We start from the raw sequence: 13,574 nt of genomic DNA, 5'->3' as shown, positions 1-13,574 counted from the left end.
ACTGGTTCGGCTGCGGTGTGAGGCTGCCGTCGCCGCAGGGCCTGGCCAGTGGTGGGAATAGTATGGGGCGGTGAGGCCTCCACGGCAGCACAGCCGGCCACGGGACGCAGAAGCATGCGGCACGACCGGCGCTGCTTTGGGCGGCTGGAGCAAGAAGACCAGAGGTTGAAGAAGCACTACGGCCGTTGGATGGACATCGTATGGTCACTGGAGCTAGAATCATTCATATTGACTAAAGTTGAGAAAGGCCCCCGTCCCAGTCAACTTAGTAGGCCCACAAGTCAGCCTCCCACCATGGTGGGTCCCAGCTAGCAGGGGGAGTATTCATTTTTTTGTGCGTAATAAGGAGGCACTTCCTTGCGTGCGAAGATATAGCTGGTGGGTCCGAGCTGTTAGCGGCGGTAACGTTTTTTTGCGAAATAGAGAGGCCCTTTCGGTGGGTCCCGGATGTCAGGTGGAGGAATCATTATTTTGCGCGTAATAAGGAGGCATTTCCTTGCGTGCGGCCGTGGACCCAGCTGTCGGCCTCTCCACGTACAGTCCACTTCAGATGCATGTCGGTCGTTGACCACGTTGACCAGGCCGCGCCGAGAGCACCAGGGCGGTGGACGACGGCGAGGCCTAGGAAGGGAATGACACGGAGGCAGGGAAGACTCGGCAGTTGTTTCCCACGCGGAGGGGAGTACGACTATACGAGGGTTTACTGGTTCGTCTGCCGTCGCAGGAGAATAACAGTAGGTGTGGGTGAGTAGAGGGATGGCTAGGCCAGCGATGGGAGTACGGTGGGGCGGTGAGGCCTGCGCGGCAGCAGAGCCAGCCGCGGGGAGGAGGGAGCAGGCAGTCCCGCCGGCGCTTGTTTGAGCGGCTGGAGCAGGAAGAGCAGAGATTGAAGAAGCACGACGCCCGTTGGATGGCCATCCAACAGTCACTGCTTGTGCGTCAACCTTTTTTTTAGGAAAGCCTCAAATCTGTGGAAAACAGCATACAGCCAATCTGCCATTATTTCTAATAATTTACAGCCCATTTGCTAATTATTAAGGTTTTTTTGGAGCCCATATTCTTTTTGTTAGCATTACAGCCCATATTGTGGCCACAGTTAAAAAATTATACGAAATTTTGCATATTTCGGTGCGGTCCGAACTGTTTTTAATCCCGAAATTTCGACTCACATTCAAATTGATTTTAAAATTAAATGTATATCAATATAAAATCCAACAAATTCTCCACACATAAAAATTAATGTAATTTAAAATCTCGAAATGAAAAAAAAAGATATTTGAAACTAATTGCCGGTTTGATGTGTTTTAAAAATGTACAGCCCATTTCTCATTACTGATGGGCCATTTTCTCGGCTAGCCGAATGAAAGCTCTCCTTGTCTTGAAAGATTTGCAGCCCAACAGGCCTGACAAAGCGACTTACTTGGCAAATCACAAAAAAACTGGGCTGTGGCCGTGGACCCAGCTGTGAGCCTCTCCACGGACAGTACTCTTCCGATGGAAGTCGTTCCTTGACCACGTTGACCACGCCGCGCGGAGAGCACCACGGCGGTGAACGACAGCGAGGCCTAGGAAGGGGACGACACGGAGCCGGGGAAGACGCGGCAGTGGAAGCCCGCGCGGAGAGGAGTACGAGGGTTCACTGGTTCGGCTGCGGTGTGAGGCTGCCGTCGCCGCAGGGCCTGGCCAGCGGTGGGAATAGTAGGGGCGGTGAGGCCTCCGCGGCAGCACAGCCGGCCACGGGAGCCAGGAGCATGCGGCACGACCGGCGCTGCTTTGGGCGGCTGGAGCAAGAAAACCAGAGGTTGAAGAAGCACTACGGCCGTTGGATGGACATCGTACGGTCACTGGAGCTAGAATCGTTCATATTGACTAAAGTTGACAAAGGCCCCCGTCCCAGTCAACTTAGTAGGCCCACAAGTCAGCCTCCCACCATGGTGGGTCCCAGCTAGCAGGGGGAGTATTCATTTTTTTGTGCGTAATAAGGAGGCACTTCCTTGCGTGCGAAGATATAGCTGGTGGGTCCGAGCTGTCAGCGGTGGTAATGTTTTTTCGCGAAATACAGAGGCCCTTTTGGTGGGTCCCTCATGTCAGGTGGAGGAATCATTATTTTGCGCGTAATAAGGAGGCATTTCCTTGCGTGCGACCGTGGACCCAGCTATCGGCCTCTCCACGTACAGTCCACTTCAAATGCATGTCGGTCGTTGACCACGTTGACCAGGCCGCGCCGAGAGCACCAGGGCGGTGGACGACGGCGAGGCCTAGGAAGGGAACGACACGGAGGCAGGGAAGACTCGGCAGTTGTTTCCCACGCGGAGGGGAGTACGACTGTACGAGGGTTTGCTGGTTCGTCTGTCGTCGCCAGAGAATAACAGCAGGTGTGGGTGAGTAGAGGGACGGCTAGGCCAGCGATGGGAGTACGGCGGGGCGGTGAGGCTTGCGCGGCAGCAGAGCCGGCCGCGGGGAGGAGGGAGCAGGCAGTCCCGCCGGCGCTTGTTTGAGCGGCTGGAGCAGGAAGAGCAGAGATTGAAGAAGCACGACGGCCGTTGGATGGCCATCCAACAGTCACTGCTTGTGCGTCAACCTTTTTTTAGGATGCCTCAAATCTGTGGAAAACAGCATACAGCCCATCTGCCATTATTTCTAATAATTTACAGCCCATTTGCTAATTATTAAGGTTTTTTTTGGAGCCCATATTCTTTTTGTTAGCATTACAGCCCATATTGTGGCCACGGTTAAAAAATTGTACGAAATTTTGCATATTTCGGTGCGGTCCGAACTGTTTTTAATCCCGAAATTTCGACTCACATTCAAACTGATTTTAAAAATAAATGTATATCAATATAAAATCCAACAAATTCTCCACGCATAAAAATTAATGTAATTTAAAATCTCAAAATGAAAAAAAAAGATATTTGAAACTAATTGCCGGTTTGATGTCTTTTAAAAATGTACATCCCATTTCTCATTACTGATGGGCCATTTTCTCGGCCAGCCGAATGAAAGCTCTCCTCGTCTTGAAAGATTTGCAGCCCAACGGGCCTGACAAAGCGACTTACTTGGCAAATCACAAAAAAATGGGTTGTGGCCGTGGACCCAGCTGTCAGCCTCTCCACGTACAGTACTCTTCCGATGGAAGTCGTTCCTTGACCACGTTGACCACGCCGCGCGGAGAGTACCACGGCGAGGCCTAGGAAGGGGACGACGCGGAGCCGGGGAAGACGCGGCAGTGGAAGCCCGCGCGGAGAGGAGTACGAGGGTTCACTGGTTCGGCTGCGGTGTGAGGCTGCCGTCGCCGCACGGCCTGGCCAGCGGTGGGAATAGTAGGGGCGGTGAGGCCTCCGTGGCAGCACAGCCGGCCACGGGAGGCAGGAGCATGCGGCACGACCGGCGCTACTTTGGGCGGCTGGAGCAAGAAGACCAGAGGTTGAAGAAGCACTACGGCCGTTGGATGGACATCGTACGGTCACTGGAGCTAGAATCGTTCATATTGACTAAGTTGACAAAGCCCTTCGTCCCCATCAACTTAGTAGGCCCACAAGTCAGCCTCCCACCAAGGTGGGTCCCAGCTAGCGGGGGGAGTATTCATTTTTTTGTGCGTAATAAGGAGGCACTTCCGGTGGGTCCGAGCTGACAGCGGGGGGAACGTTTTTTTTGCGAAATACGGTGGCCCGTCAGGTGGGTCCCAGCAGTCAGGGGGTAAACGTTTTTTTCGCAAAATACGGTGGCCCGTCTAGTGGGTCCCTGCGGTCAGTTGGAGGAATCATTATTTTCCGCGTAATAAGTAGGCACTTACTTGCTGCGGCCGTGGACCCAGCTGAGACTCTCCACGTACAGTATACTTCCGATGGAAGTCGTTCCTTGACCACGTTGACCTCGCCGTGTTCCGTTGCATGCATGCGTCCATGGGTGTGGTGCGTCCCCACTGTCAGCCTCTCACGTACAGTCATCTTTCGATGACTCTCGGTTGTTGACCACGTTGACCACACCATGCCGAGTGCACCCAGACTGGAATGACCCGGAGATGGGGAAGACGGAGCAGTGGAGTCGCAGATGGAGAGGAGTGGGAAACTTCACTGGTTCGGGTGTGCGGCAGCACAGCCGCGGTGCCGCCAACGGGAGACACGAGCAAGAACAGAGGTTGAAGAAGGAGCACGGCTGTTGGATTAACATCCAACGGTCCAGCTGCTAGAATCATTTGTTGATTAAGTTGACAAAGCCTTGCGTACACGTCCGCTTAGTAGGTCCCAGCTGTCAACGGGATGAATAATTTTTTTCGCAAAACAAGGAGGCACTTCCTTCCATGCGAAGATATAGCCGGTGGGTCCCAGCTGTCAGGTGGAGGAAACATTTTTTTCAGCTTAATAAGGAGGAACTTTCCTTGCGTGCGACCATGGACCTCGTGGGTCCCAGCCGTCAGGCTCTCCACGTACAGTCCTCTTCCGATGACTCCCATTTGTTGACCACGCCGCACCGAACGCAGCGATGCGGTGGACGACGGCGAGGCCCCAGACAGGAACGACTCGGAGATGGGAAAACGCGGCAGTGGAGTCACAGATTGGGAGGAGGAGAAGGGTTATAACTGGTTCTATTGCGTCATGGGGCTGTAGTCTGTGGAGAATAACAGCAGGTGTCGAGGGGTGGAGGGATAGCCAGGCCGGCGGTGGGGTAGCGCTTCGCAGCGATGCGTGCTAAGCAGAGCCGCTAGCCGTCGGAGGCCGGACCAGGCGGTCCCGACGATGCTGGAGGAAGAAGACGAGAGATTGAAGGTGCATGCTGGCCGTTGGATATAAATCCAATGGCTGTGGATGACACAATCATTTGTTGACCAAGTTGACAATGCTCTGCGTAGGCTTCGACCTATTGGCCCACATGTCAGCCTGCAAAAATGTGGCATATATTTAACCCATGTTTTCTAGAATGTACAGTCCATTTGCTGGGCTAGGTGAACAAATAATTTCGCGTCAATCAGGCCCATTTATATTTTCTAAGAAAACCCAGCCCATTTGCACTTCCTTGAAATATACGTATTAGGTGGGCTCGTTATATATATAATGTTATGTTAGAAGGAGCAATTAATATCAAAGAATAAACCGGAGAGGCACATTATATATATATATATAATTAAGAAATTAGCGAGTTATTGCTCAAAATAAAAATGAGCGCGTTATTATTAAATTGGTCCTTAAAATCTTCGCAAGCTTTTGTACGCAATCACCAGGATTTTCCTTGCCTGTGAGTCAAAAACAACCAGGATTTTCCTTGCCAACTTCCGTTAAACATTTACTTTTATAAGTTAATAACACGTGGGATGTTTTTATAATGTATATATAAGTCTCTATAAAATATACGATAATAGTAATAATATAAATATATATAATGTGGTTAGAAGGGAAAACATAAATTGGACACAGCATTACTTTTATAAGAGACCTGCGTTTTATACCCCACAGTAGGCATACTAACAAGTTCATACACAAATACAACAAAAAAGGTAAACATTCATATCAAACCCAGGTTCACATGACACGTTCATATTCATAGCCAACATTCACTATCAACAACTCAAAAGATTCATATATACACAAGCTCAGCATATCTATGCATCCAAATGATTGATAGATCACACAACAATATTCATACATAATTCACAGAAAGATTCAGATATACACATGTTCAGTATGTTTATGCATCCAAATGATTGAGATCACAGCCAATATGATCCATGGACGAACTTTAATTACCTAGGGTACATACTGGTAAATGGTGTTCAATCGGAGGTACTTCTTGCTAAAATTAGTTCTTGTACGAGTAAAATTTCGAGTACATAAGAGGCAGCACAGACAATCTGAACTTTGCTTGTAGGTTTATCCTCAAATAGTGGCCTCGTGCCGAGGGAGGTTTGAGCAACTTGGCCACTACTTTCATCCAACTAGTTTACTGGCTCATCTTGGTCCTATATCTCGCCAAAATTCTACATTGCAGACGAGAAAGGAGGCGGTTGAGAAAATGAACCACCCAATTTTTGTGTGCAGTTCAACTGAAATGGAGCATCCTTGGCATGGAGAATGATTAAGTGCCAGATGAATATACGCATCAACCAACTTGTCTGGAATCTTTAGACTCCATGCCATATAGTTCGCTACCATATGTGCCGATAACCAAAAGGCACAAGTTGGGACCAAAGACTGGACTGCATTTTTCTGGGCTATGCACCAAGAATATATTTTTGGCGTTCACTCTCCTAATACTTGGAGTTTGACAATCGGTTGACGCCGGTTGATACTCGAATGAATATAGGCACTTCTTGTCAACATCGATGCTTGTCTGAGTGAACTTTGGAGTACATAGCAGCAGCATAAGTACCTGTCCATCTGATCATTTTGTGCAGTTCTACTGAAATCACCCGATGTAATGATTTGCCTGCGAGTTCAGGCTCCAAATTACTCCTTTATGAAATCGGAAAACAGTAGCACAATACCAAATTACCAATACATATGACAGGCACAATAATCAGGATAAAGACCAGTACCAACCTGTGTGAGGTAGCATATCAATTACTATTTCCTTTGACTGGAAGCCGAGATAAGCCAAGCAACTGACAGCAAAGGAAGAAAGCAAGCGGAGATTAGCGACTGACAGGACAGGACGAAAGCTGTCGAGGCAATGAAGCACCCAAAGTTTTTGTGCAGTTCCACCAAAATCGAGCATCCATGTTGGCACATATATTGAGAGAGTGAGATTACTGTAATAGTGGGACTAGTTGATGAAACATACACTAACAAATAGAAGCACCCTCATTATCTTAATGGGTAAAGTTAGCAACATAGTAGTCTTGCTTAAAGAGAGGTATTAGTTTATTTAATCAGTGCCAATTAGCTCAACTAAACACTCAAAGCATTGCCATTTATCATAGGTTGCAAAACTTTAACGTGCAAAGATAAAGGAGTTTCTCATGACAATAGCACGATACAAATAGAGATGACAGCAAACTAATATGGATGAAGGCCTTAGGCCCGTACCAACCTGAGAAAAAAAATTTATTCATGTAGTCCCATAAGAGATGATAAAGCACTCACTGGAATCACACAATAGTATATATTTTTGTGCACTTCAAATGTATGGTTGAAATCACTCTTGTTTACCAGTGCTGAGATTATATCGAAAGATTATCAAGAACTTCTAGCAGAGTTAAAGCACTGGCTGGGATACAGTTCATTGTATTGTCTTGTGTAGTTCCACTAAAATGTATGATTGGCACAACATGATCCCTGTTTGCACAAGTAGGAACAAGGTGAAACCTTCATTAGCTTAGTGAGTAAGGATAGGAAGACATTAGCATATTACTCAAACAGTAGCATCAAATTCATGATGGACAATACGCAAAACATTGCCTCATTGAACCAATGGCAATAAATTGACATGCAAAACAATAGCACTATTATGTCATGACATTAATAATATTCCCTCCCCGCTCCACCACATGATTCACCTCCATAGACAAACATACACACGTACATGATTCAGCATAGGGTCCTACTAAAGATTTGTTTAACTCCAACAGGAAAATTAGGCAGTAATAAATTAGTGGTACTTAAGTACTCCTAATTAATTAAGTGAGACAGCAGAAGTGGAAGGGCTCCCTGGAGGATCGTCTCACATGTAAGGTAGTCGTTGCCGGAGCCCTTGGATGGCCTCGACAGAGGCCTCTGGCTTCAGCAAGATCGCCTTGGCACTGTTTATTCTTCTTCTTCTGCCTCTTCATGCACTGTTTCTCTTTCTCCTCACCAGTTGGTGAAACCAAGTACATGATTGGCCTTCTAATTCAGAATTGGTTTTGTCAGTGAGGGACTACAAGTGTACTAGTAAAAAACAGCATTATTTTGTCATGGCAGTCGGAAAATAGAGATGAACACATGCATTAAATATCATTCTTACCAAAAGGAAGGTTATGGCGCCAATATGGATGATGAGGATTGGAACACAGATCTCCCTTTGTGCAGTTCCACCAAAATGAACCAACTATTCTATTCTGACATTCCAGTTAAACAGCACAAAAGTCACTTCTTTTAAGAAGAGTTTTGTGCAGTGCACCAAAAGGTCACAACAGCAACCAGGTGAATTGGATATCCCTGTTTGCATAAAAAGGCATAGAGGAAACAGTCAGAGTCTCAAACAATTACAGGCAAAAACATTTGGCTAAACTTGTCATGGCTTATAACAGTGGCATGGCTTCATTTTTACCAGGGACATTAGATTAAGAACAGCTAAGGCTGCGTTCGGTTCACAGGTTTGGTGCAGGATTTTTGTAGGAACACAATTCCTACGATATTCTTTCCCTTCCAACCGTTCGGAACATGGGAAAGGTGAATAGTGTTTCATAGGAAAGCTGGTATGGTAGTACTGATTCCATAGGATTAGAAACATCCATGCGCTGCTCATTTTTTGGGCGGAAGCCCGAGGCAGGCGCTCGCTGCCATGCGTTAGACAGGTTGCTGTGCTGTGTTGCCGGAATAAAAAAATCAACCTATGTGTGGTACGTGAGGTGAGGACAAGAGTAGTCACTATGCAGCTGAATAAACAAATAGCATCTCATACTACCAAGCATGCTACTCTAAAAAAACAAATCTGTACATTTCGTAGTCCATCCGAACACATTCTCTTGAGAGTTTCCTCCGGTTCGCTGTTCCATAGTTTTATACCTACATTCCTTTCCTATTCCTCTATTTTCATCAAGACCTATGTTTTCTGCCCCTTTATTCCGAACGGAACCTAAATATTTGGTATAAGGGCATGGGACAGTGGGTGCACCAGCAGTCCAGCACCATGTACGTAAACAGGGGCATAAAGTGGTGATTCATAGTTTGTTGCCCCGAGAAACAAACATCCAAGAAACATATCTGGGTTGGTCCCATTTTTGTTCACTCTAGCCACCTACTCCTATGTGTGGATAGCAAATCTAGTCCTGGTCATACCACTGTGTACAGCGTTACCCCCATATTTCCCTTTTCGACCAAGAGACCGGTTGGATGACCAGTCTGTACTACTTTCACTCCCTTTCCTTCCTGTTTGTACCAAGTCCGATGTACTCCCTCCGCTCGGAATTACTTGTCACGGAAATGGATGTATCTAGATGTATTTTAGTTCTAGATACATCCATTTCCGAGACAAGTAATTCTGAACGGAGGGAGTACATACTAAATTCCCCCACCCCCGCTTTATTTGTTGTTTGAACCAAGTACTCCCTCCGTCCGGAATTACTTGTCATCAAAATGGATGTGTCTAGAACTAAAATACATGTAGATACATCCATTTCAATGACAAGTATTTTCGGACGGAGGGAGTACAAGATTCGACTCCATGAAGTAGCTTTACCTCTAACAATAGAAGAAAAAATATATGTGACGTTGGACCATCCGATCGAGAGGGGCTGAGAGGTAGAAAATGATGCACATGCAGCGACGTAGTGAGCTGGGGAAGAAGAGCTAAGGTGGTTTCCAACGAAGATATACCTGAAGGTCGTCGGGATGTGGATAGGTGGGCGGTGGGAGGCCGGATCCGCCCACAGGCAACGACGAAGGGATCGGAGGACCTCCCGCGCCGGCGCTCGGCCAGAGATAACGGTGCGGCCGGCAGTGGGTCTCCTCCCTCGCTGTCGACGGCGGCCTAAAAGCTGCCCCTCCTCCCCTTCACCGGCGGAGGGGGATACGTCCGGATCTGTAACCAGCGGTGAGGATAGAAAGCCAGTGTTTTTTGAAGGGAGAAAGACAGTGTTACTACCCCTATCTTGTTTAGATCTGGAGAGGATGAGAGTGTGTGAATAGAGCAACCCTAGCAAGCAAGCGTGGAGGCTCCGGCCTATATATACGTAGTGGGGTAGTTTTCCTTTTTCACTCCATCAAAACAATCGTTTAAAATTGTGTACTACTACACGCCAGGTCGCGGTTTTTTTAGTTGTTGATTGTTTTTTGAGATAGCTACCCGCTTGTTCCAAGTGGTGTTACGGTGTGCCAGGTCGCACTTTGTATCGTTCAAGTCTGGTACTACAAGTCCCTCCATTAAATGAACACCCAACCCCTCGTAAAAATTGTGAACAAGCCCACAGCTAAAATTAGCGGAAACGTGGGTTGCCCCAACATGCATTATTATTTATATTTTCTACTCCCTCCATTCCTCAATACAAGTCTTTTTTATAAGCCACACCTAAGACAAGAATTTTTTTATTAGCAGTGAACCCCACATGTCATAGACACAAAAATTGTGGCAAGATTCCCTTAGGCAAGCCAAAGTGTGTCTAACAATTTGAGCAACTCAGGTTAGGCAAGTGTGGCAAGTGTGGGAAAAATAATGTGGCAACATAAGACAAACATAGTCACAATCCAAATAGCCCCGTAATTTTTTGTGACATGCATGAAAATTTGGTTAGTTAAATTTATAGTCAAAATTTGGCAAGGTGCATCAAATCAACACATGCAAGTATCAAAAGGAAAGTCACGGCATGCATGCATGCGTTGTACTCCCTCCATTTCCAAATATAAGTCCTTTTAGATATTGCAACAAGTGACTACATATGAAGCAGAATATGTCTACTCCTACATACGAAGTAGCCCATTTTAAATGTGTAAAAAGACTTATATCGAGTGCAGTGCTTTGATGTGTCGCGTCAACTCGTACAAGACCGAGAAATTTGATTACTACAACGCCCTCTCGCTCGCAGACTGAGCTCCGGTGCCTTAACTGCACCTGCCTTTGGCTGCATGACAGGAGGGCCAACCACCTGTTGGGCCCACCTGTCATAGACGCAAAGGCAGGAGCAGTAATTAGAAGCTTTCGCTACACGCTATCCCTCCCGCACGAGGTGGACGGACATGCAGCAGTGGATTCGATACTGTAGATGTAGGAGTAACATCATTGTTCGTCTTCTCGAAGAGGTGAAGAGCCAAGCGCAACCCAAACGTGGCAGTTGCGAACGCTCGCATGGTGCGGTTCCTTGGAGTACTAGCCAGGCTCTTGCATGAGACAAAATTAAACTCCATTATCCATTGGTTGATACTCATTCTGCATAGGTCCACGCGCTTAGCACCGTTTCCTCCTGGGGTCACCAATGTTTATTTGCTAATTAATAGCATTGCATGCAAGGAACTAGCCATTGCAAGTCATTAAAAGCATGCACACCTCTCATCTCTTATTGGTTGATATGTCAAGAATAAGAAACAAGGTAGAAGTTAATGCACCGCACCTAAGTGTTTTGGGACTATTTGGTTTTCGTAAGATGACTTACACACCTAGACGGAGGGAGTAGTATAGCCCTGTAAACCGGAGAGGAGTATTTGCCTTTCTAGAGATTTCAACAAGTGACTAGACTACACCGTGTGCAGTACTCCCTCCCTTCCGATTTATAGGGCTCAAATCTCAAATCTCATGAACCAAGGCATTTTGTGATTGGAGGAATGTATCTCGTACTTTACAAAACTACCCTAATTAAACTCATGCATTAATTACGTAGTTCTCTCGTTTTCCTCTCCGCCTTGGTCATGGTGCACAATATTGAGCACTCCTATATGACTAGCCGCTCTATCTACATGCGGGACATTTCAAAGCATCCGGGCCCACGTGCTATCCACCAAATCACAGCGAGGTGCTACAGTCGAGACTCACCTGTCACCCCGGTGTGGCCATCATGACCCGTCATATCACAAAACCCACACCTTTACCAGCAGTGGTAAGGTGGCCTCCAAGTTGGACTGGACGAAGCAACCATCATTTCACTGGAACGCTCGTTCAAGCCCTTTCTTCCCTTTCTTGAAGAAAACCTCACTCCAGGCTACTCACTTCTACCATTTTTCTTCTGTACCAACGATGGAAAGGTGGGCAAATCAGTTATGCTGCTATATTTTCATTCCAAGAATCTTCTTTTTCCGAAGCACCGACCAATTCTCACATCCTATTCTTTTCCCGTTTTCATTGCGATTGTGGTTTCCTTTCGATTGCTTTTTGTTTGTCAGTTCATTGATGGATCCTGGAGCACTAGGCAAAGAGTTGCCGGTGGACAACCCACTGGAGACAGCGATCTCCAGGAAGCGAGCACCGACCAACGAGTTGACCATGTTGGCGGGCCAACCCATGGAGACGAAGAACTCCAAGAAACAAGCACTGGCCAAAGAGTTGAGGACGTTGGCGGACAAACTCCTCAAAGAAAGTTGGAAGAACAGCAAGGGCCCCACCGTGCCTACCCCAAGAACTCTGATTGCCACCTATGTGAGGCTCAAGACCGAATTTGAGGAGATAGTCGCCGTTGAGAAGCAGTATTCCCCTGGCAAGGTGATGGCCCCCATCGAGGACGAGGAGATGGCCCCCGGAGGGATGAGATCCCCCGGTGAGCTGCACAAGGTAAAAAATAATGGCTTATTACCATAGTTGTGGTTTTTGATTATTTGCAATGTGCTTGCTAATATGTTAGGGTTGTGCAGGTGCAGGTGGACGTCCTTGATGATTCCGATGTCGTGGCCCGTCCTGTTGGCATCGCCCCGGAGATCGATTCCCATGCCGCTGTCCATCCTGTGGACATCGCCCCAGAGATCGATTCCGATGTCGCGGTCAGTCCTGTGGACATCGCCCTAGAAATCGATTCACATGCCGCTGTCCATGTTGTGGTCATTGCCCGAGAGATCGATGACAAGAAATAGTTGGTCGCGCTAATCCTTCAGGGTAGTTTGCATTGCCCTGTGTTTAATTACCAGAACGATGCGTGTTATCAAACCATCTTAGGGCTAGTGCACTGTCTTGTGTGGGCGGATCTTGCTACTTTTGTTTGATAGTGAATCATGCGATGAATCATGCGAACCCTCTCCGAGTTATGGAAACATATGTATCCTCACCAGCTTTTGATGTAATATATGGCATGCTCAGATGTAAGTTTGAACTGTTTATCATATCAGCAGGGCTTTTTTGATGATTCTTGGTGTTAGTAGGCTAGCTACTGTGCGAGCTATAGTACTTGCAAAACACTCACCGAAGAGAAACGTTGGGGCTGATGAGCTCGTGGTACGCTTATACTTATCCCTCGTCGATCAACCAATAGCCCTAGCTCCTAAAATTGTAGGCTTAGCGATCGATCAGACAATAGTCGACATACATTCATGCCTCATTTGGTTCATAGGGTAGGAAAATCATAGCAAAAGTACAGAGAACATGCAACACAAAATCATAGCAGTGCAGAGACGTACTCCCTTCGTTCCAAAATAGATGACCTAGGCGGGCTAGTTTGGCCTAGTGGGTTTCAGTGATATGACGTGGTACAGTGCCGTCCAGTCTTCGCGTGTGGTAGCAGTATTGCGGGTACAGTAAGTTTTCTTGAAGAAGCGGAATTCAACGAAGTCATGATGGCTCCTTCGTCCGAACAACTTACAGTGGGAAAGGTTGGGCCTGCGATACGACCGGGGTAGACCAGGATAATTTTGTGCATGGCAGGTGGACCAGGATGGTCGACGTCCCACATGTCGGCGAATGAAAGTATTCTTTCCGATATAGAGGACGAGCAACGAGTATTCATTGTTTATTTTTGATGAAAGCTATTG

This window comes from Triticum aestivum, chromosome 1D (genome assembly GCF_018294505.1).
Source record: "Triticum aestivum cultivar Chinese Spring chromosome 1D, IWGSC CS RefSeq v2.1, whole genome shotgun sequence".
Taxonomy (NCBI): Eukaryota; Viridiplantae; Streptophyta; class Magnoliopsida; order Poales; family Poaceae; genus Triticum; species Triticum aestivum.
The sequence above is the reverse complement of the archived record's forward strand: the minus strand, read 5'-3'. Positions refer to the sequence as shown.